Source organism: Balaenoptera acutorostrata, chromosome 17 (assembly GCF_949987535.1).
Source record: "Balaenoptera acutorostrata chromosome 17, mBalAcu1.1, whole genome shotgun sequence".
NCBI lineage: Eukaryota > Metazoa > Chordata > Mammalia > Artiodactyla > Balaenopteridae > Balaenoptera > Balaenoptera acutorostrata.
Genome location: NC_080080.1, coordinates 36,021,659 through 36,045,583, shown reverse-complemented (window position 1 = coordinate 36,045,583; position 23,925 = coordinate 36,021,659). Strand labels below are relative to the sequence as shown.

Below are 23,925 nucleotides of genomic sequence, written 5' to 3'. Positions count from 1 at the left end.
AAGAAATTGTCCATTTCTTCTAGATTATCCATTTTATTGCCATATAATTGTTCATAGAGATCTCTTATGAGCCTTTGTATTTCTCTAGTGTTAGTTGTAACTTCTTTTTCATTTCTGATTTTATTTATTTGCACCCTTTCTCTGTTTTTCTTGATGAGTCTGGCTAAAGGTTTATCAATTTTTTTAATCTTTTCAAAGAACCAGCTCTTAGTTTCACTGATCTTTTCTATAGATTTTTAGCCTCTATTCATCTATTTTTGCTATGATCTTTATGATTTCTTTCCTTCTACTAACTTTGGGTTTTGATCTTTCTTCTTTTTTGCTTTAGGTGTAAGGTTAGGTTTTTTGTTTGAGATTTCTCTTGTTTCCTGAGGCAGGCTTGTATCACTGTAAATTTCCCTCTTCAAACTGCTTTTGCCACATCCCATAGATCTTGGATCATTGTGTTTTCATTATCATTTGTTTCCAGGTGTTTTTTGATTTCCTCTTTGATTTCTTCAGTGACCCATTAGTTGTTTAGTAGCATATTGTTTAGCCCTCATGTGTTTTGTTTTCTGCAGTTTTTTTCTTATAGTTGATTTCTAGTCCCATAGGGTTGTGGTCAGAAAAGATGGTTAATATGATTTCAATCTTAAATTTACTGAGACTTGTTCTGTTGCCTAGCATGTGATCCATCCTGGAGAATGTTCCATGTGCACTTGAGAAGAATGTGTATTCTGCTGCTTTTGGATGGAGTGTTCTATATGTATCTATTAAGTCATCTGTTCTAATGTATCATTTAAGGCCAGTGTTTCCTAACTGATTTTCTGTCTGGATGATCTGTCCATTGATGTAAGTGGGGTGTTAACATCCCCTACTAGTATTGTGTTACTGTCAATTTCTCCCTTTATGTCTATTAATACTTGCTTTATGTATTTAGGTGTTCCTATGTTGGGTGCATATATATTTACAATTGTTATATCTTTTTCTTGAATTGATCCCTTGATCATTATGTAATAGCCTTCTTTGTCTCTTGTAAGTCTTTATTTTAAAGTCTATTTTGTCTGATATAAATATTGATACCCTGGCTTTCTTTTGATTTCCATTTGCAATGGAATACCTTTTCCCATCCCCTCACTCAGTCTGTGTGTGTCTTTAGATCTGAATTGAGTCTCGTGTAGGCAGTACATATCTTGTTTTTGTGTCCATTCATCCACTATATATCTTTTTTTTTTTATTAAAAAATTTTTTTAGGCTATGCCACGCAGCATGAGGGAACTTAGTTCCTCGACCGGGGATCAGACCCGTGCCCCCTGCAGTGGAAGCACGGAGTCCTAACCACTGGACTGCCAGAGAATTCCCCACTATATATCTTTTGATTGGAGCATTTAGTCCATTTACATTTAAAGTAATTATTGATAGATATGTACTTATTACCATTTTGTGAATTGTTCTTGGGTTGTTTTATAGTTCTTTTTTGTTCCTTTCTTTTTCTTTTGCTCTCTTCCTTTGTGAGTTGATGACTATCTCTAGTTTTATGTTTGGATCTCTTATAGATTTTTGTTTTGTGGTTACCATGAAGTTTATATATATGTAATTATTTTAAGTTGCTGCTCTCTTAAGTTTGAATGCCTTTTAACAGCCCTGCATTTTTACTCCCACACCCCACATTTAATGTTTTTGGCATCATATTTTACATCTTTTTGTTATGTGTCTCCTTTAACTAATTATTGTGGATATTGATGATTTTACTACTTTTATCTTTTAACCTTTCTCCAAGTTTATAAGTGATTGATCTACTACCTTTACTGTTAGTTTGATCATGTATTATGTGATTAATGAAAAACAAACTATCCCAGTGACACACCTTTTGATATTCCACAAACTTTGTAACTTTCTTTTCTTCCTTCTCTTTTTGTTTATTTGTTTCAACCTCAGTGATTTTCTTTTTATCATTTTATTTCTTATCAAAGTTATCTATGATCATAAAGAGTCAAATACAAGGTTTGTTACAAAAATGGCAGATACCTCACACTTCATTTCCTAATACAACCCCTTTCAAATCTCCAAATAACAATCTTATACTGTATTCTATATATTTTTCAATTTTATACTTTATTTATCAACTTCCTACTATGGAAGATAAGGATTTATCTACCTTCTCTCTCTCTCTCTCTCTTTTCCTTTCTCTCTCTCTCTCTCTCTCTCTCACACACACACACACACACACACACTCTTTCTAACTCCCCATCTTCCCAAAATAGTTAAATAATTTTTGTTAGTTAAGTATTTAGTGTTGAATTAATCAAGGTCCAATCAGGAGTCAGAAACTGCACAGTGATTTGTAGAGGGAAAGTTTAATATAAGAATTATTAACTGCAATATAGGATCATCTACGGAAGAAAGAGAACTCTGGAATATACCCTAGAGATGAACAAAGTTACTCAAGGAAGAAACATCCCTTCCTGAGGCTGAGATGGCAGAGAAGTGTACTGAGTTGCTCCAGGCCAGAGCTAGTCAAGCAGCTGGACAAGCAGGAGACACTGCTCCAGGGTGCAGGTGGGTAGAAAAGTATGGCCAGGACTAGCAAGCAGAAGAAGCCTCTCTGAAGGGCTGTCAGGCCAGGGCTGAGAAGCCAACCACTGGGGTGCTGGCATGATTCAGTGGGAATCTACTCATTGGAGTGCTGCAAAAATCTGTTAGGAAGCTCTCTATGAGGTACCAATGAAACTTAATATAGGTGAATGCCACTGAATGTCTTCCCCAACCCATCCACAGCTGGCAACCAAACAGTAGGAGCAAGAAGGAAAACAGAAAACACTGGTACTGGGAAGAGAAGCCTCTTCCTCCTGCAGTTTCCCTCCAGTGCCCTCTACTGACAAAGCTTTTAACACCATGTCAGCGCAAAGGAGGAACTGAGGATCCGGATCAATTTTCACAGGTCAAGAAATGGAGTTTGAATCTGGGGCCAAAGGCAACAAATTGCTAACTGGTATAAGTGTTTATCTTTTATGATTGTAAAAATCTTACTGACAGCTGAGCCGTGTAGTGTACTATAATCACTTCTCCTTCCCTACTTGGTTTTTTGTTTTCTCTTGAATTAATAATTGACTTTGTTGTTTTTGTTTCTTTAATTATCACCAATCCCCAAATTCTCCCCCAAGTTATATAAATCTCCCCTCCATTGGGGGAGCAATAGTCTCAGTCCTAATTCTGGCAACTTTCAGTACCAGAACCACTAGTTAGGTGAGGAAGGCTTGGCAGCAGAGACCATCGTTATTATTTGAGGAAGTTTATGCATCTTCAGCAGGATTCCCCACAATGGCCTTGGGGCCAATTCACAGAGGCCACCGACTCTTTTCTCTACCATCTCCTTTCTTCCCCTGAGGGGTGATCTCACAAATGCTGTGCCCTCTCCTTCATTAACTCACTGCTCTCCTGGCTTCTCAGCATCCCATTTATTAATTAAAACAGAGCAGTAAATATGGCTGATAAGCATGAACGGTGGAGCAACACATTGTATTAAAAACAAGGAGAAGAACAATTGTGACATAATTCAGACCCATGCCATCAACCTCTAACCCCTTGAAAAGGTCTCTGAAACTTTCTGGAATTTCCACAAAAGTCATTCTCTTTGTACTAAACTTTCAACTTCCATAAGGACTATCATTCTAGATAAACAGACCGTGTCTTATTAAGTTCTATTGCTTTCCTCTTTTAATCACTAGTATCATATCTGAAAAGTATCTCTTGTAACAAATGTATATAATTTCAACTACCTCTCATAGAATATGTGTATAATTTCAATCAAACAAAAAATCTATAGTTAGGCTGGTTCTCACCAATACTTAGAATCTTATTTTTATAGTGACATAATTTCTGAGTTTTGAACCACTGTTTTAGAAACAAACCTTTGAAATTCAACACATTTGTGGATTGGAAACTACTCATTTTCAAGGTCTGACTGTGAAATAGAAAAATTACTTTCACGGTATTAGTTATAATGTATCATGTAATATCACACCATATATACAACACATAAATTTATGTATTAACTCAACAAATTTGTATTCCATCTCAAAATTATTTGCATCACAAATGTTTGTTTTGTTGTCATGCACTTTTTACTGCCTGGAAACACAGGGCCAAGACACATAGTAGGAGCTTAAGAAAGGCATTGGATTAAATGGGAATTTGAATCCAATTGAATATTTAATCGTTAAAATCACTTTATACCTGTTATTGTACTATTATATAATGTGTTATGTTATTTTAGAATTAGGACTATTAATGTATAATATACCAGCATTGTGTGTAGTTATAAATTATTGAGTCTGTTTCGTAAGATTTAGAACTCGCCTTTCTGCAGTTTGAAGCTTTACCCCAACCTTTCATTCCCAGGCACAAACATTTCATGCTGGCTTGTGCAGAACACTAAGTGGCCCCAACAGATAAAGCCCAAGTTTTTTAAAGTTCAAGTATATAAATAGTTTTCTTCCATGGATAGTGTTTTTCCATTGGTTTTGAAAATCAAATAACTTTAGGATTCAAAGGAATGTGAAAGCTGTAAGTACACATTCATATGGGTTGATGGTAAATTGCTATACACAGAATGCTGTTCAAGCCTGAAATATTAAGGAAACTCATTGTTTCCTTTAACAAAAAGTTGGCTTTAGTTGTTGGTCTTTTACTGAATGAATGGATTTTCCAGAAAGACGAAAAGTAGTTTTCTACAACTAGCAGAGAAAGGGAAGGAAGAAAACTGGTTTCAACGGGCCAGTATTCAGATAATGGCAAATCCAGGTCTCCTGTCTGGTTAAAAGCTTATGTCCTTAGAGACTATTTTGAAGCTGTTATTTGAAGAATAAAATGGCAAACAAAGTACTTTAACTGGCAAAAAAACAGAGTCAGAACTTACCCCAAATTATATTCCAGAATGATTAAAATTTGAATGTAAAATAAGGCAAATATATAAAAGTTTAAGAAGAAAGTGTATGTACATGTTTATGTATCTCTGGTGAAAGAGGTCTTGCTAAGCTAACATATCACTGCAGACAAAAGGCATCAAGAATATGACTGACAGATTAGACCACATGAAAATCCAAATTTTTCCTGTTATGGACTGAATGTTTGTGTCCCCATAAAAGCCATAAGTCCTAACCCTCAATGTGATGGTATTTGGAGATGGGACATTTGGAAGGTAGTTAGGGTTAGATGAGGTCAAGAGGGTGAGGCCCTCATGACCTTATAAGAGACACCAGAGAGCTTGTTCTCTCCCTGCCGTGTGAGGACACAGCAAGAAGGTAGCCATCGGTGAGCTTGGAAGAAAGCTTTCTCCAGAAATTGACCATGCTGACACTTTGATCTTGGAGTTCTAACCTCCAGAACTGTGAGAAAATGAATTTCTGTTGTTTAAGGTAACCAGACTATTCTATTTTGTTATGGCAACTCAAGCGGACTAATACACAGCCTAAAGGAAGTTTAAAAACCAGAAATGTGAAGAAAAAGATTTGCATCATACATAATAGGCAACACGTCTATAATTCCAAAATATATAATTTTTGTTTTACAAATCCGCTAGAAAAATACAAATATCTTAATAGCAAAATGAGCAAAGGTCACAGAAAGATAATTTATCAAAGAACTACAGATTGTCAATAAATAAAACATGCTCTATATCATTACTGTGACAGGTAGAAAAATGACCCACCAGAGATGTCACGTCCTAATCCCCAGGACCTGTGACAGCAAAAGAGATTTTGCAGAAGTGATTAAGGATTTTGAGATGTGATATTATTCTGGGTTATCTGGGTGGTCCCAAAGTAATCACAAGGTTACTTATAAGTGAAACAGGGAGGCAGGAGGGTCAGAATCAGAGAAGGAGATGTGAGGAGAGAAACAGAAGTTAGACTAATGATGGTGGAAGGGGCCACAAGCCAAGGAATGCAGGAGGCTTCTAGAAGAAAGAAATAGATTCTTCTGTTTCAACATAATAAATTTATGTTCTTTTAAGCTACCAAGTTTGTGGTAATTTATTACAGCAGCAATAAGAAAGCAATATAATGACTAATCAAAGAAATAGAAATTTTAAAAATGATTTTGCCTTTATAGCTCTATAAAGGCAAAGTGTTGGTGTGGGAAACACAGGCACACATATGCTTTTGGTAGGAATGTAAATTAGTATACCCTTTCAGGAGTCATTTGGCAGTATGTATCAGATCTTTAAACATGCATACTCTCTGACATAACAATTTTAATTTTCCTTGACTATGTCCTAAAGCACTGGATTTCCAGCTGCATTTAGTGATGGAACTCTTTCTTCTCCCCAAATGGAGCCGAGAGACGTGAACCTATGATTGCTTGATTGCTGAAGGAAGATTAAGGGCTGAAACCCTGCAGCCTTCACCTCACCCCTGCAGGAGCACCTCACACATTTCCACGGGCTCCATGGAACACACTTTGAGAACCAGTGTCCTGGGGGAAGAACTGGACAAGCAAACCAAAGACCCCCAACACACAAGGATGTTTATCACAACATTGTTCATAATTGCAAAAAATTAGAAACCACCTACATGGCCCTCAAAAAAGTGACTTATGGTTTATTTATAAGCAGTATACAATACTATGTACCTATTAAAAATGATGAAATGCAACTATATTGACATGGAAAGAGTTATGCATTTATGGAGTGGGAATAGGCTATAAAATATCTTTGCATGGTAAGGTTCATTTCTTAAATATATACACACAGATATGCATAGAAAAGACATCTAGGGGGATATAGATCAAAGCATTAACAGTGGTCATCTCTGTGTGGTGGAATTAAGATGAGTTTTACTTTCTTTTTTACACCTTTATGTATTTTAAAATATGAATATATATTACTTTTATAATCAGAAAAATAATCTGGCTGGGGACTTTCCTGATGGTACAGTGGTTAAGAATCCACCCTCCAATGCAAGGGACGTGGGTTTGATCGCTGGTCGAGGAACTAAGATCCCCATGCCACGGGGCAACTAAGCCCGCGTGCTCTGGAGCCCGCACGCCACAACTAGAGAGAAGCCCGCACGACGCAACTAGAGAAGCCCATGCACCACAACGAAGAGTCTGTGCGCCGCAACGAAAGATCCCGCATGCCGCAGTGAAGATCCCGCATGCCACAACTAAGACCTAACTCAGCCAAATAAATAAATAATAAATAAAAGAAAAAAATCTAGCTGTACCTTGAATAACAATGAGCAGCAAATGAAGGAATGGCTAGAATATGCGTGGGTTGGGGGCCGCTGAGAGAGGGAGAGAGAGGGAAGTGGTAGAGTGAGATAGAAGCAGATATTTAAGGTGAGGACGTTGGAACAAAGCCGTCAGTGTTGTATATCTTCCACTTCCCCCGCTAACTCCTCTTTTTCCCTTTTCCTTTCTGCTCTGTGCATGGGGAGCAGAAAGGAAAAGGGGAAAAGAAGCTCCATTCCACTGGGGTGGTAACACTTAAGATCACTCAGTATGGGACTCACTCCACCACCTACTTTTCCCCAGTTTCGTGCCTAAGAAATGGGGAGCTTTCCTGGTGTCAAGGCACTGGCCGGTGGGATGTCATTGGATGTCACTCCTGGGACACCCCATTGCTCCTCTGTTCTCAGAGAGAGACTCAAGAGTTTCAGTGTTTCCTTCTCCTCCTTCTATGCTGTCCACAGGCACGCAGGTATTGTTCTGCTCTTCCTGTCATATTCTGGGGTGTAGGAGACTGGGAGGCTGCCTGAGCCCCATCATCACATCATATGTACAGCCACGGCTTCTCTCGGTTTGGCCACTCCCTTAGGGCTTTGCCAGGGAAACATGACACACACCCCTCTGCTGCTCCCACTCTGACCTTCCATGATGTATCTTACAGTCTTCCCGGGTCCCAGCTTGTGGCCCAGGCTACAGGGCCTCACTCTTTGGGACCCACCAATACCCACCCTTAAATTGTTCCCCCAGCAGCTCTACTGCCCCCCAGTCTAGGAAAGGTATTTTCGAGTCTGATTGTGGGGAAGCTTTCTCATTATACATTCTCCTAAATATTTGGTTTAGTAGTTATTTAATCTATGCATGCTCACCTATAAGGCCAATTTGATAGTGATAACTGTGAATGTGGTACAAAACCTAATTACATCAAAAAAGTTCAGCATCATGACAGGTGAATATGTAGAGACTGTTAACAGAGTCATTTTTTTTTATTGTCTAATTTTCTCTTTCACACACTTTATACAGTTGGGTGCATCTAAAACTTTGGGGAGAACAGGCTTAAAGTAGACTTACGGTACTTTTTATTAAAGACAATACCACACTAAAGATGCTCAACACTGCTAATTATTAGAGAAATGCAAATCAAAACTACACGGAGGGCTTCCCTGGTGGCGCAGTGGTTAAGAATTCGTCTGCCAATGCAGGGAACATGGGTTCAAACCCTGGTCCGGGAAGATCCCACATGCCGCGAAGCAACTAAGCCCGTGCGCCACAACTACTGAGCCTGCATTCTAAAGCCCGCAAGCCACAACTACTGAAGCCCACGCACCTAGAGCCTGTGCTCTGCAACAAGAGAAGCCACCGCAACGAGGAGCACAGCAACGAACAGTAGCCCCTGCTCGCCGCAACTAGAGAAAGCCCACGCAGCAACAAAGACCCTACGCAGCCAAAAAGAAAAAAAAAAAAAAAATTAAATAAATTAAAAAAAAAAAAAACTACACGGAGGTACCACCTCACACCAGTCAGAATGGCCGTCATGAAAAAGTCTAAAAATATTAAATGCTGGAGAGGGTGTGGAGAAAAGGGAACCCTCCTACACTGTTGGTGGGAATGTAAATTGGTATAGCCACTATGGAGAACAGTATGGAGGTTCCTTAAAAATCTAAAAATAGAGTTATCAAATGACCCAGCAATCCCACTGCCGGGCATATATCCAGAAAAGATGAAAACTCTAATTTGAAAAGATACGTGAACCCCAATGTTCATGGCAGCACTATTTACAATAGCCAAGACATGGAAGCAACCTAAATGTCCATCAACAGATGAATGGATAAAGAAGATGTGGTACATATATATATACACAATGGAATATTACTCAGCCATAAAAAGAATGAAATAATGCCATTTGCAGCAACATAGATGGATGTAGAGTTTATCATACTGAGTGAAGTAAGTCAGACAGAGAAAGACAAATATCATATATCACTTACATGTGGAATCTAAAAAATGATACAAATGGACTTATTTACAAAACAGAAACAGACTCACAGACATAGAAAACAAACTTACGGTTATCAAAGGGGAAAGGGGTGGGGAGGGATAAATTAGGAATTTGGGATTAACAGATACACACTACTATATATAAAATAGATAAACAATAAGGACCTACTGTATAGCACAGGGAACTCTACTCCATATCTTGTAATAACCCATAATGGAAAAGAATCTGAGAAAATATATATATATATATGCATATGTTTGAATCACTTTGACGTATACCTGAAATACTGTAAATCAGCTATACTTCAAGTTTAAAAAAATACTGTACTCCTACAAGTGGAAAACCTGTACATTCCTTCTCTTTCAAAGTAATTTAACCTAAAGTCTCCCAATTTGAGTATGTACAAAAGTCTCACAAATTAGAACTTTTTCAAGTCACTTATTTGGAGAGGATCTGCTAGGGCTGCAGATACAATTTTCTGCCACTAGATGTCTCTGAGTCTTAAAGAAGCACAATAATGAGGTCTTCGTCTATTTATACACACAGATCACCTACCTCCCTGTTACAGAGTTTCATAATCCTCTTATGTAATGCAGGGTTGTCAGTTACAGTTAATCATCATTTGGGAAACAGGCAGGCAGGCGCCTCAAGAGCTCCATGCCCCCAACACAAGGCCGGAAGTGTTGAGAGATGGGTCTGTGTGACCCTGCAGAAACCCACAACCCTGAAATGTGTCCCTGCGTTGGGCAGGGAAGGCATGGACAGGGAAATTGGGCAGAAGAAACAAAGAGCTGCCTGGGGCATGTGACCAGACGGATGTGGAGACCAAATCCTCCTTTCTCTTACCGCTTGGAACCAGCAGAGGAGCTGGTGGGCTGAGTAGTATCTCAGCCCTGCATGTCTCCCCTCCCTGCAGGCACTTCTTAAAACCCTGATGCCTGGGACACGTGCCCACCCCTCCTGACCAGGGAACCCAACAGTCAGCAAAAGCCACAGAATGCTCCCCGGCCTCCTTAGCACCTGTCAGGCCATCTCATCAGTCTGCTTTCTGTGATGTTTACATGGATGCGTCTGTTAGTCTAGACAGGGACTCCCAGGACCCTTCTTCAACTTTGCAGCCCTTACGCCCTGCGCCCAGTGCTTTTACACAGTAGGTGTACAGTGAACATCTGTTGAAACCAAAGTGTGATCGTTGAAGTGTGAGAATGATGAAATCATTCTTCTCTGATGAGTTTTTGAATCTTAAGAAAACAACTCAGATCCTCCTCTAAGAGAAATCGCCTTTAATGAAAGCACCCCACCACCCCCATAGTTATTGGGAGGCTGATTTAAGCAGCTTTTTAAAGCCTAACATTTCAGCACGAGGGTTAAGGATATGAACTCTGGAGTAAGATTGGGGTAGATCTCAGCTCCAGTATTTATTAGTTCTGTGATCTTGTGGCCAGGGCTAGGCAATCTTTAGCTCAGTCTGGGCTTTTGTAAAATGGGAATAATAATAGCACTCATTTCACAGACTTGTTGTACAGACTCAGTAGGTTAATACTCATAATAGCACCATTAGCCCAGCTCCTGGTACATAGCAGCTGCTCAACAGTGGTTAAGACCTAGGGGCCGAAGCGAGAATGCCTCAGTTAAAACCCTTCTTCTGTAACTAGGACAAGTTACCTAAACTCTCTTAGGCCTCGGTTTCTCCATCTGTAAAGTGGGGTAACACTGCTTGCCTCAGAGGGTTGGTGTGCGAAATCAGTGGGACAGGCAGCTACCAGCACACCTTAGCTGTGATTTTCAGTACCCTTCAGCACTTAACAACATTAAGTAAACAGCCTGTGGATAGGTCCGTCACAAGATGGGGAATCAGTCATTACACTAACATTCACAATACTGGCAACCCCCTACCTTTTCAACTCCTTCCTTTTGTATGATTTTGTAAAGTATTTTTATATTTATTATTTCACTTGGTTCAAAAAACCCCTCCAGCTCACTTTAATCCACAGGTGGGTGGCGATTCGCGAAACACGTGGTTCCAGTCTAGTCCCTCATCAGATCCACATGGAAAGCCAGGAATGGAGACAGCTGGGCAGAGGGAAGGAGGGGAGGGAGGGGAGGGAGGAGAGGTCGGGAGTGGCTTGAGAGCGTTATCTAAGCCATTGGCTCCTGTCCTTTTCCAGTTGGTGGTGCTTTTAGTAATGCAATGAAAGCTATGAATACTCACCCAGAAAACTGGACAGGCACACACTTTCATAGAGTTGATGTTGCCAGAGCTGCTCCAGGTCTTTGCTCACAACCCTCCAACCCGCACCTTTGGCAGAGTTAACATAAATCTTTAAGTTAAAGAGTCCAGAGATTAGAAGGGAAGCTACAAACAAACAAACAAAAGCCAGATGGAACCAGCTGAGACCAAGATGGCGACGAATCCGACCTCCAACAGACGCTTTAGTCTCATTATACTCTGGATTTTACTACATCAGCATATAATATGACACACCTATCCGCGACCATGACCCGACAGTAGGGACCAAAAAGGATAAAAAGAGGGTGGCACCTCACTCCCTCAGAAGAAGCCCTGCCCCTTCCCAGCAGACTAATGCATATGCCTCCCCCTCATTAGCCTCACTCCTCCTCCCTTTGTCTTTACTCTAAAATTAAATCTCTCTCGCCACGTGGGTGAGAAGTTAATCTGTGAACTTAGTTCCCGCTTCTCCATTCTTTGGTCACTGAATAAAGTTTGCGCTGTCTCCATCTCGGTTATTTGTCTACTTGAACCTGAACAGAAAAAGAACCTTCCCCCTCCGACGCAGAGCCTCGGCCAGCCTAGGGCCTGAGCTAGGTCCCTATGACTTAATTCAGTAAAATTTACACAGGGTCAGCTTGAGATCTGTGGCAAGCTATCATTTTGCATCCCCTTCAAATCAGTTTGTTGTTGTTTTTTTAATTAATTAATTTATTTATGGCTGTGTTGTGTCTTCGTTTCTGTGCAAGGGCTTTCTCTAGTTGTGGCAAGCGGGGGCCACTCTTCATCGCGGTGCGCGGGCCCCTCACTATCGCGGCCTCTCTTGCTGCGGAGCACAGGCTCCAGACGCGCAGGCTCAGTAATTGTGGCTCACGTGCCTAGTCGCTCCGCGGCATGTGGGATCTTCCCAGACCAGGGCTCGAACCCATGTCGCCTGCACTGGCAGGCAGCTTCTCAACCACTGCGCCACCAGGGAAGCCCCAAATCAGTTTTTAACAAATATTTATTAGCAGTAGCAGAGAGAAATTTTATATTAATAAAACTCCTGGGACTTCCCTGGTAGTGCAGTGGATAAGACTCCACGCTCCCAATGCAGGGGGCCTGGGTTCAATCCCTGGTCAGGGAACTAGATCCTACATGCATGCTGCAACTAAGAGTTTGCATGCCACAATGAAGGAGCCAGCGAGCCACAACTAAGACCCAGCATAACCATATAAATAAATAAATAAAAACAAAAAACTCCTGCACCTCTTTGTGCTTGAGTTTAGAATTTACTCATATACACGCAGTTTTCTGAACTTTTTGAATTCATTTGAAAGCTAGTGAAATAAATTACTAGCTTCCGGTAGCCAGCACAACTCCATGATTTATTCCATTGACTGCGAATGTCAAGTAGCTGTCTGCTGGCTGGGCACCGTGCAAAAACACTCAACAGAAAGAACCCCAGTGAGGAATGTTCTCTTTCTTCGCTACAGGCTGAGAACAGGGGCAGTTGAAGTGTTTCCACCTGGGCAAGTGTTGCCTGTGGAAACTTTAATTAGGAGGCGCCATCTTTCTGAATCCTCCAGTGCCATTTGGGGGCACGTTACAGATGACACCTGTGACCTACCCACCCTGTAGTCCATATTTGGGCTCAGGGCCCAGGTTAAGACACGTGGACAAGAGAGTCCGGGTTTAAACACCAAGGAGGTCGGCAGTAGCTCTGCGTATGCACAAATCCCTCTCTCTTCACCTGAAGTTCATAGTGATGGGTAAAGGGAGAGAGAACAGGAAACTTGTGACTCTACCTGAAAGCCAAGGAGGGGGAAACCATTGGGCGTCCATGGAAGCTCTGAGAAGGAGAATCAAGTCAAGTGGGGCTGCCCTGTAGCTCCACGATTGTCTGTAACGCTGATATACCTGAGCTGGCCTGAGCCGCTCCCCACCGCCAGCCCCGGCCCGTGTCTCCGGTTCTGAGCGCTGGGTCGGGGCACACACAGGCTCTTTAAGGCCGAAGGGTAAGAGGCTGAGGCGGCTGTGGAGTGGAGCATTCCTGCCTTAGCTGCATGGGGTCTTGGTATCAGCTGACACAGGAAGCAGCTCTCAGACCTCCTGCCGGCCTGGCTACATCTCTGGGCCTCCCGCTCCGCCTGCGTGCAGAGGAGGGCCGGCGGGGGGCGGGGGGGGTGGCTGGGAAAGCAGGGGGAGTTTTCGCATCAGTTTTCATAGCCAGGAATCCACGGGTCTAATGTTATGAAGATTTGGTTCATCCCCAAAACACAGGGTGGTGCTTGTCAGCAAGTCTGCACCACAGAGGACGCTTTGTGTGGACCATCAGCTAAGCAGAGGGCTGGGGCCTCCCTGGCGGCTTTTGCTGATGCTGCCGAACTGCGTGCTGGGAGCGGGCAGGAAAGGACGGCCTCTAGGCTGCTCCCAGGCTGCGCGCGCAGCAACAGTTTAGCAGTCAGTACAGGAGCGGCGTCACGCCTCAGAGGAGAAGGCGGCGTTCTGCGCAGCAGTGGTTCTCAGAGCGGGGTCTTCCTCGCGGAGGTAGCTGCAAGCAGCTGGGACCTTGTAAGAAAAACACATTGTCGGGCCTCGGATGCTCTGGGGGCGGGGCCTGGCGGACTAAGCCCTCCAGGGGATTCCGACGCGCACTCGAGTTCGCGAATCACTGGGAACGGGCCCCGCAGTCACATGCTAGCCTGCCTTCTCACACCGTGGGGACTCCCAGGGGCCAGCTGCCGAGCAGACGAGGGTCTAGCTGGCCAGTCCCAACATCCATTCCAGCACCTTCCCCTGAATCCAGGCTTGGGGATCAGTGCAGGGAAGCCAGGCCGGAGGCTTCTCTGTCAAATCCCGCGCTGTCCGCAGCGGCCCCAGGTGGGACCCAGGAGCGCAGCTGGGAAGGCTGTTCCCTGAGGAGAGCGCTGGTCCCTGGCTCCCGGGAGGGGCTAGGGGGATGGGAGACCCCACCCTCCCTCCTTGGGCGCACCAGGCTTCTGCAGACATGGGCGAGGGGGCTTCAGAGCAGGAGGCCAGGGTTATCAAATGCCAGAAGAGAAGGTCGCTACCCTCGCTCCTTCTGATGGCCTACTTACTCCAAGGCCAAAGGGCTGGGGAGGCGGCTTGCCGTTTCTGTGCCGCCCAGGTGGCTGCGACAGAGTGAATGTTCGTTATTGAAGACCCGGCTGTGCGTAAACATGGAGACACCAGTGCTTTGTCCTCTGCACCAGGAGAACAGCACCGGGGCCAAAGCAGACTCTTAGCTCACGTTTATAAGGTGAAGAGAGAGGCGGGGGATGCAGAGGCCCGCCGGGGTTACACCCAGCTCAGGGGACTCAGTCCTCAGGAGTCCAGAACCTGCAGAGAGACAGGAGGAGCCTAGAGGTGGCGCCCGCCCCTCCTCCTGAGAGCTCACCTCACCCCTCTGGTGGCAGGGCCTGCACTCATGAGGTTAAAGCAGAGGAACCAAGAGAGGACAAAATGCAGATTCTCTGAGCAGTTTGTTTTCATCTTGACCCTCTATTTACTGGAACACACATTCCTTAGCCCCAAAAAATTAAACAAACCACTGCCATTGGGAGAGTCCAAAATAAAAACACAACCAATCACATAAACAACTCTCCAAATAAAGCTCTACAGCTCACCAAGTTCCACTTTTAAATATCCATCTGGCCAGGGAGCAACACTGCCTTTGCACAGTGCAGTAGTGGAGCAAACAAACCCTGGAGTCAGACTTTCTGGATTTAAAACCCAGCTCTGCCACTTACCTACTGTGTGACCTTAGGCAGCTTACTTAACCTCTCTGTTCTCAGTTTCTCCCTCTGTAAAATGGGGATATTAATAATAATAGCTACTTCTTAGGAGCATTATAAAAATGAGTTAATATACATACAATGCTTAGAATAGTAGTTGTCATATATTTATATGTGTGCTATATGAGTGTTAAGTATTATTTCCAAGTGAGCTGTGGTGGCTTTGTGATACGCCCGCATGGCTAGGCTGAACTACATTTCCCAGAATTCCCTTCCCTGTATATTTTGGTTGGGTTTGGCCACAAGAGAGACTGTTGAGCGATTTTGAGGGTGGAAGTGAATCAGCAACCAGCTTGCAGCTCAGATTATCGGTGGGCTCATCTCCTGATGAGCAGCACCTGCTCCATCTTCCCCTGGATCCTCCTTCAGCCTCTCTGACTCCTGGGCTGGGTGTGTGTTTGGCCCCATGACCAAAGACGGACACCCACTCCACACCACCAAGGGCAGAGGCAACACGAACAGGCACTGGTATCACTCAGTCTTCCCTGTGGGGCACAGTTCATACTTGGGGTTCCACTTTGTCCATGCTCTTCTCACTTCACCCTCATCTTCCCCTCCCAACGGCCTGCCCTCAGGACTTCAAGCTGATTAATGAGTTCCAGAAATAGTGAACATGGAAAATAAGGGTGAAAAATGATCAAATAAATAACAGAAAATAATTTTCTCAAGCTGAAGGACATCAATCTTCAGAGTTAAATATTTATAATATTAATATTTATAATATACAAATATGCATCTATTATGTATATAATATACAATATTTAGATATGTATAATGTAATATATGCATATATACACATTTATAATATACAAATATATAATATTTATAGTTATAATATACAAATATATTTATAATAAGAAGTATTTATATTTATAATATACGAGCATATTTGTAATATATAAATAATATAATATATAATTGACAAGAAAGTACCAAAAAATAAGAAAAAAGAAAGAAAGGAAAGAAAAGAAAGGAAAAAAAAAAACAATTCAGAGAAAGGCAGATCTCAATAGCAACAAACATCTGAAAAGATGCCCAAACTCACCAGGGAAATGCAAATTAAAGTAACTTTATAGCTACCGGACTGGAAAAAATGAAAATAGCTAGAACACCTTTGTTGGCAGTGATACAGGGAACTGTATAAAGGGAACTCTCAGTGATAAAGGGAACTCTCTTGCATTGTTCGTGGAGCGGCAAATGGTTGGAGGCATTTTGGAAAGCAATCTGACAACATCCATTACAATAAAAAAATTAAAGTTTTGACTCAGCAATTCCACTCCTGTGAATCTACCCCATGGAACCTAAAGCACCCAAGGATAATGTCCAGGGATGTTTATAACCACATTATTAGTAATGGAAAAAACCTTGGGGTATTGGGAGGTGAGGGTGTATGAGGCAGGATAAATCCTGGGACCTCAGTGCGCATCCCTGGCCGGCCCCTGGGAGCTTGCACCTGCCCTCCCTCTAGGCTCACATCTCTCCGTTCCTCCACCTCCACAGGACAGAGAGGCTGCACATAACGCCTCCAATTTGCCCCCATGGCCAGCAGTGCTGGCCTCCCTGCCCTTGGTACCCATTCTTTGTTGGTGTGGCAGGAAGGGAGATGTATAATCTTGCATGTCTCTCCCTGATAAGAACAAGGATGCCTTCCTCCCACCAAAGCACCTCGACATCTCATACGGTAAGAATTAGCCCCTCTTCCTCTCTGAGGTTTTCTCCCCACTGACTGCTGTTCTCAGCTGTGGTTCCCGATGGTAGTGCAGCAATACAGCCAATAAGTATCCGTACAATAGATCCACACTGTCCTCAATATGCACCTGGACCTCTGTCTCTATCCATACACCCACCTCTCCATCAGAGCTCCCTCAAGCTGGGGTAGGCTGAAGTGACCTGTCTCTCTTTCAAGAACTTGGAAGCTCCATGGAGGCCAGGACCCGGCCTTGGGCACAATTTTGCCCTCAGGGTCCAGCATGGTGTCTGCTGGGGGAGATTTTGATGAGTGCAAACATATTAACACCTGTTCCTGCTTTTCCATCTTCTCCTTTTATCTTCTCGCATCCACGAACGGGGTAGCTTTTGTGATACAGAAGCTGGAGAGAGGACAAGCTGGAAGAAACGGGGAAAGGTCTTAGCAGAGTGGCCATGACAATTTACAGAACAAAGAGCTGCAAAGCAGGGAGCAGAAAAAGAGGAAGAAAAAAGCCACCTGTGCTTGAGGGAGTCTGGTTTCGGATGCTGGAGACTCCAGAGGAAGTGTGGGACTGTGAGAGCCACTGAGCCGAGGGGCTCAGAGACACATTGCTGTGGATTATTCCCTTGAGTGTTCTTAAGACACCCAAGTAAAGATCAGAATTTCTTTAAATTACTATCACAGTCAGAGGGTGCTTTTTTGCATGAAACTCCACGTAGGACCAAAATGCAGACCTAAGGTGGAGCATTGGAATAACAAAGATTCGGAAACAAGATTGCCTGCAGGGGGGTTAATGATGAAGCAAGATCGTAATGGCTGCACGCGGACTAGGCAAAATCACCCTGCAAGAGAATGGCTTGGTTTCAGCTGGGAAGCTGGAGGAGAGCTGCCTGAAGGCATTCACACATCCAAGAAAAAAATGTGCAAATCCAAGGAGACCCAATGATGTAAGTGTCTGCAGGGTGGATGCCTTGGCCCACATAGCGAGTTCCCCCATCCGTTTGCAGACGCTGCAGAGCTTGGGAACATCTGCAGTGAGGACCACTATCTCTCTACCATCTCAGAGCCCATGCCTAGCAGGCAGCTTCCTGGCTGTCATCTAGTTTTCCATGTACTTGCATCTTCAAGCCTCAAGGAAGAGCAGGTGCCAGCAAAAGCTCACCTGCATCTGATCTGCTTGATAGCTCTTCTTTTCACCCACTTATGGGTTTTTGTGAGGCAGGTAACTGGAACCCATTCAGCCCTGGGGTAACTGACAACTGAATTTCTCAACCTGTACAGCAGGGGCCAGACGTGGTATGTGGGACCAGGTCAAGGAGCTGCCACAAGCCAGGCACCCATGTGAGGGACAATGGCCTTCCCAGGGTGAATTCTTCCCTCCCCCAACAACCTCCCCACAAGCTCTCCTTCGTGTGCCGTCAGAATTAAGATAAAGACAAGGCTAAGAATGAAACAATTTGTGTTCTAGTCCAGCCCAGAGCTGGGTGCAGGTTCTAGCTTCACTACTTGCTGGTTTCATGAGCTTGAGTAAGTTTTTTAAATCTCCCAAGCCTCAGTTTCCTTATCTGAAAAGTGGGGATAACAATAGTGCCTCTCTCTAAGGTTACTGAGAAGAGCAGAGGAGATGATGGGCACAGATAGCTTAGCACAGCACTTGACACATAGTTAGCACTCAGTGTCAACGTGCTTATTACTTAACCCTTTGAGCCTGAGTCTGTATTGTTTAGGATGTGTTTGATTAGTTGCAAATAACAGAACCCCTTAAGCCTTCTATAAAAGATATTTAATTGTCTCAAGTAATAACACATCTAGAGGGAGGACAGCTCCAGGTTTGATGTGGTGTGGCTTCAGCACCATTAAGGACTCAGGCTCTGTTTGTCTTCTCATTGTCTTGTTGCCTCATGGTTATAATATGGCTGCCATGGTGCCAACAACAGTGGTAAAGCAGGAAGAAAGGATATGAGCAAAAGGCATGAGCCTTTGTTTTTCTATTCAAGGAGACATTTTCCTCAGAAACTTCCCTTGGGTAATCAGAACAGATCAAATGCTGGTTATAGCCCCGGAGCAAAGTCTTGGAAGCCTCTTCTATGCCAGAAGTAACCTTGTAGACGCTGGATTGTAGGGAGATGCAGAGGATCTGGGGCAAGGGGAGACGAGACCAGGGGAGCAGTATTTACTGCCTGGTACAGAAATATTTCACTATTTTAGTAACTAATACCACCATTTTGATGTGCTCCTACTAAACATCAGTCTTGCTCTGTCTTATTGATCAGACCAGGCCACACACCCACTTCTAGGCCAATCACTGCACAAGGAAACCAAATTGCCACAACTGATTTGGACTAATCATGATTCATTCCTGGGGATAAAAGAAATGTCCACCTGCTAACTGAGTACAATTGGGCCTGTGACCAGGTACTCATTAGGCTGATCACCTGACAAATACTTATTGAGCCCTGCATGCCAGGCACAGCATGAAGGATGGTGGAGGTGTGGCACAGGGAACACAAATGGTGGGTAAGTAGCTGCCACAGTTTTGTTTTGTTTGTTTTTTGTTTGTTTGTTTTGAATTTTTTTAAATTGAAGAACAGCTGATATATAATATAAGTTTCAGGTGTACAATATAGTGATTCGCAATCTTTAAAGGTTATACTCCATTTATAGGTATTATAAAATATTTTCTATTTCTGTGTTGTACAATATGTTTTCGTTTGTTTTGTTTTTCATTGTAGTTGATTTACAATGTTTCAGGTGTACCTCGAAGTGATTCAGGTATATATATATATATATATATATATATATTCTTTTTCAGATTCTTTTCCATTATAGGTTATTAGAAATTATTAAATATAGTTTTCTGTGCTGCACAGTAGGCCCTTGCTGTTTATTTTATGTATAGTAATATGTATCTGTTAACCCCAAATTCCCAATTTATTTCTCCCCTCCCTTGTTTTGTTTTTCTAATCAACCAAAATCCATAGTGCACATTGGAGTTTACTCTTTGTGTTGTGCATTCTATGGGTTTTGACAAATGCATAATGACACGTATTCACCATTATAGTGTTACACAGAGTATTTTCATTGTCCAAAAAATCCTCTGTGCTCTGCCTATTCATCCTTCCCTCCTCCATAACCCCTGACTTGTTACCGTCTCCAGAGTTTTGCCTTTTCCAGAATGTCATATAGTTGGAATCATACAGTATGTAGTCTTTTCAGATTGGCTTCTTTCACTTAGTGATATGCATTTAAGGTTCCTCCATGTCTTTTTGTGGCTTGATGGCTCATTTCTTTTTAGTACTGAATAATATTCCGTCATCTGGCTGTTCCACAGTTGATCCATTCACCTTTTGAAGGACATTGCCACAATTTTTTTAACCTGTAAAATGGTGACAATCATATTAATATCTACCTCATGGAGTTATTACTAGGATAAAACAGGAGGATGTTGGTACTTAGTAAATGGTTTCTCAAACAAGATTCGCAGCTAAAGACACCAGCATTTGCCCCATAGGCTTGCCCTTTTATTGTTCAATTACTTGCCTTTAGGCAGAACTACACTTAAATCATCTCAAGCCAATGAGAATTCAGGGTTTTTTTCTTTTTTTTTGGCTGTGCTATGCGGCTTGCAGGATTTTAGTTCCCCAACCAGGGATTGAACCCGGGCCCTCGGCAGTGAGAGCGTGGATCCCAACCACTGGACCACCAGGGACGGCCTAACACTCATGGCTGGCAGGGCAAGAGACCCCACCGCCCTCGCGTCCACCCCACTCCATGTCTCACAGTCTCCACTCAGAACTCAGGTTTTTATGTAGAAGGCGTCACTGGAAATGTGAGCTGCTTGCCTTTCTTTTCTTCCCCAGGGAAAGTTTATTTTTAAATAAATCGTTGCTTTCAGAACAAGGCTTGGATCTTACTGTTTAGTCATTTTATTCCAAAGTGGATACAATAGTTTACCTTAACTCACCCCAGGACTTGGGGGTGCTCACGACAGTGCCTGCAGCCGGCCTCACCCATCAGCTGGCGTTATTCGTCCCTCCTTCTGCAGGGCTGTCAGCGGCCTCAATGCCCGGTGAGTGCACTGACTCTCCACTTCGTCAGAAGAATAGGATTAGATAAGAACCCTTCTGTGAGCCATCCCTCAGTCATCCGATCTCACCCAGACCTGCCACTGTGTCACTGAGTCAAAATAGAGCATTTCTGATTCAACTCACTTCTCAGGGAGGGAGATCCTACTTGATCCCCCAGTGAAACCCATGATTCTGCTAAAAGCCAACTCTGCTTTGTGAACTGTGAATGTTTCCAGAAGCCCTGGAGCTTGGTTGTACTCGATGCTGTCAGCCTGGTTGTCTCCCCTCCTCGGGAAGAGAGCCTGGGGTCCAGGCCCAAGTGCTAAAGACGTCCTCGTGGGTGGTTTTCGTGCAGAGTGACGAGATGCAGAGCCCCCTTCTCTTCCTTGGCTCCCCCAGCCCAGAGGAAGGGGAAGAGCCAGCCTGGAGCTGCTCTGGCTCATCAGGCCAGGAAACACATTCTCTGCACCCTGCCTGTCCCCCCCAGCCCAGACCACTGGCCCAAGCTGCCTAGCTATTCCTCAGGGTCAAGGCTACTGTCCTGCAATTACCCTAGACCAAGAGGGGCCCATGGGGCAGGGCCTCATCATGGGACACAGACCAAACTGCAGGACAGCAGAGCCTGGGCCCAGGCACAGTTCTCTGTGGCTGAAGGGAGAATCCAGGGAGATTCCTCTTCTCTGGTTCTCCACTGGCCTCTGCAAGTTGCCCCTTTCTCCCATAAAGCATGTCCCTTAATCCATGCCATGTGAATGGTGGGATTCATCCTAACCCCTGGGGCAGCATAGGTGGGGACTACGAGGGGCCCACCTTGCTTGGCACTGTCCGGGCGTGGCTGAACAATTCCTGGGTTGTGCTCCAGGAGAGGGACCCACCCCCTCTGCTTCCCTTTTATGTAGGGACTCCAGGTGGGGACAGGATAGCACCTGGTGAGCATGTAACAATGCAGGCATCTGCGGTCCTTAGAGTGGTCTTGCTGGCAGAGGAAGACTTCTTGGAGGTGCACACTGAAGCTGACAGCAGCCGACAACCCCGCAGGGGGGTGAACACAGCCCCTCTGCTGGGGGAGGGGGGGCCCCTGTCTCAGCCAGCTCAGCGCCAGGCAACCTGGAGTTTGTACCTAGTCACTCAGCGGAAAAACCTACCTGTCTCACTTCACACGCCCGTTACCTACGGGGCTCGAAGGCAGGTCTTATGAACCCTAATTTAAAGAAGGGAGAACTGAGGTACAGAGAGGTTAAATGACTTGCCCCAGATCACTTGGCAGACAAATGGGTAAGACTAGAATTTAAAGTTATCTGACTATAGAGCGTTATGCTTTTCTTTTTTCTGCTGTGTTACTTTACTGAACTAATGTGATTGGGTAACTATGAAGGATGATCAACAGCTTTTAAGGACTTAATTAAGAACCAGAATGCATTTCTCCTCAGAAGTCAGGAGGAATAACTCCTCTGGAAATGGAAAATGAATGAATGAGTGAATGAATGAATGAATGAGTGAATGAATGAGTGAATGTATTCCCTTGATTACAAATAGAACCATCCTCCACAGCCTCCTTGCATGTTCCATCTTCTCTCACACACAGTTACCCAGTTCAGGAGGAAGTTCCGGCCGTCGTCATCCTGGGGTATGTGTCATCCTCTCCTTTCCTTGGGCAGCAGCGGGAGACCCCCGAAGAGGGAGTTAGATACCTGGGTGTTGATCCCAAGACAATCTCCCCTGAGATTTGCAGAGCTTTAGTGACTCCACTCTAAGAGGGAACGGGAAGTGCCACCTCAGAGGTGATGTGAGCCTCCGATGAGATGAAGTGCCTGAAAGCAGCTCGCCAAGCATGAGGTCCCAGGGACAGCTTTGGAATGACGATGGTTTTACAGCTCTTCCCAGCCAGCGACCTGCTCTGCACCAGGGCTGGACACCCTCCAAGTGTAGGGACGCTCTACAGTTTGACCCACACATACCTTTCTCTCACTTTCTTCCACTCTTCCTGTCCTGATCCTGCTAAGTTACCCCTGTGCAGATATGAATTTCATAGATCATTCAGAAATGCAAAAATGGAAGTTTTTTTCCTATAAATGAACATAACTTTGCTTGTATGCTCATGAGGGGCCTCAGAGAGAAATTCATTATAATCTGAATGATTTTCTACTCTCCCTCCAGCTGGTAAGACATTCATCTTCTTTCTCAGAGATGGGAAAACTGCTCTCCCATCATCAAACCCCTTCTTCCATGCCCTATTTTCCTTACTCTATGGTTGATGGCAAGGGTTGGCAAACTTTTTCAGTTATTAAATATTGTTGGTTCTGTGGAACATTCTACCTCTGCGGCGACTACTCGACTCTGCCATTGCTGCAGGAGAGCACCTATTCAACATGTATATGAAAGGATGTTGCTGTGCGCCAGTAAAGCTTTATTCACAAAACTTATCTCATGACAGCAGTGGTTCTCAAAGTGCAGTCCCAGGCCAGCAGCACGAGCATCCCCTGGGAGCTTGTTAGAATTACAAACTCTTGCATCCCAACACACATCTACGGGATCAGAAACTGGGTGGGGCTGGTAATCCATGTTTTTCCAATCCCTGCTGGTAATTCTTTTTTTTTTTTTTTTTTTTAAACTTTAGTCTTTTTTTTTTTTTTTAATGTATTTTTTAAACGCATTGTTTACTTTGTTTATTTATTTATTTATTTTTGGCTGTGTTGGGTCTTCGTCTCTGTGCGAGGGCTTTCTCTAGTTGTGGCAAGCGGGGGCCACTCTTCATCGCGATGCGCGGGCCTCTCACTATCGCGGCCTCTCTTGTTGCGGAGCACAGGCTCCAGACGCGCAGGCTCAGTAATTGTGGCTCACAGGCCTAGCTGCTCCGTGGCATGTGGGATCTTCCCAGACCAGGGCTCGAACCCGTGTGCCCTGCATTGGCAGGCAGACTCTCAACCACTGCGCCACCA

The 23,925-nt window shown here is 43.9% G+C and overlaps 1 long non-coding RNA gene across 1 annotated transcript in view; it reads right to left on the bottom strand.

Moving 5' to 3' along the window:
* Positions 1-13,514, bottom strand: part of LOC130705565 (uncharacterized) — a 47,622-nt gene extending 34,108 nt beyond the window's left edge. The window contains exons 1-2 of the long non-coding RNA XR_009005849.1: positions 13,220-13,514; positions 11,415-11,501 (exon numbers count right to left, since the gene is read on the bottom strand). This is a non-coding gene — a long non-coding RNA (uncharacterized LOC130705565). The remainder of the gene's footprint in view (positions 1-11,414; positions 11,502-13,219) is intronic.
* Between the last annotated feature and the right edge of the window lie 10,411 nt (positions 13,515-23,925).